Source organism: Anneissia japonica, unplaced genomic scaffold, assembly GCF_011630105.1.
Source record: "Anneissia japonica isolate Jap-2015-1 unplaced genomic scaffold, ASM1163010v1 scaffold5826_len1195_cov88, whole genome shotgun sequence".
NCBI lineage: Eukaryota > Metazoa > Echinodermata > Crinoidea > Comatulida > Comatulidae > Anneissia > Anneissia japonica.
In genome coordinates, this window is record NW_022699932.1 from 13 (window position 1) to 1058 (window position 1046).

At 31.1% G+C, this 1046-nt stretch overlaps 1 pseudogene; it reads left to right on the forward strand.

Moving 5' to 3' along the window:
• The first annotated feature begins 343 nt into the window (after nucleotides 1-343).
• Nucleotides 344-462, forward strand: LOC117103239 (annotated as a pseudogene).
• Nucleotides 463-1046: the final 584 nt, after the last annotated feature.

Sequence of the window (1046 nt, forward strand, 5' to 3'; positions counted from 1 at the left end):
TTCTTTAATGACATTGATTCACTATTATTATACATGATTATATCTCGATCTCTGGAAATGAAATTTTTATCACATGTACAAATTAAATTTTTACCACATGTACATAAACATAGTCTGAACACATTTCTGAAATTTCATAAATTTCAAAAAATTATAAATATTTTTCTGCGGCGATTTTTATTTCGATTTTTTTAATTTAACTCTGATGCTTTTTGAAAATTCAAATGACGATAAAAAATTTTTTTGCTATGGAATCGTTTTATTCATTGGTTAAAAACTTATTTTAGTGAAATATCATTTAATGAGCTCAATGATCGAAGTGTTGCACTGTTGGTGCACCCTTGTCTACGGCCATACTTCCTTCAAAACACCGGTTCTCGTCCGATCACAGAAGTTAAGCATCGTCGGGCCTGGTTAGTACTTGGATGGGAGACCGCTTGGGAATACCGGGTGCTGTAGGCATCATTTATTTTTTTTCTAGAAAATTAATTTTATCAATAGTAGCGCATCCATAGCTCTTATAATATTTTCCTAATGCAGGCGTCACTTTAAAGCCTGGACCCACCTCCTTAGAGGTCGCCAAATAACGTCGAAGTCTAAGGTCAATAAATTTGCTGTTGTAGTGAAATCCTAACGTTCTTTTTTATCTTGAGTGAGTGAAGCTTTACCTATAAATTTGATGAAAGGTATGAAGCTTTGACGAGTAATTTGTGTTTTCTTGTGATGGGAGATCGAATACATAGCTATTAAAGTTGATGAATGGTGTGAAGCTTTGACGAGTAATTTGTGTTTTATGGTGATGTGACATCGAATCCACTATTATTATACATGATTATATCATTATTATATTGTGTCTTCTTAATAATGTGATAATAATAATAATAATAATAATAATAATAATAATAATAATAATAATAATAATAATAATAATAATAATAATAATAATAAGTAATATGTGTGTTGGGTAATCGAGGACACTAAATTTAGAGGAAATACGCCAGGTCCTCTTTCTTGCACATCGTGCTTTATTCAGCAATTGCGTTCGT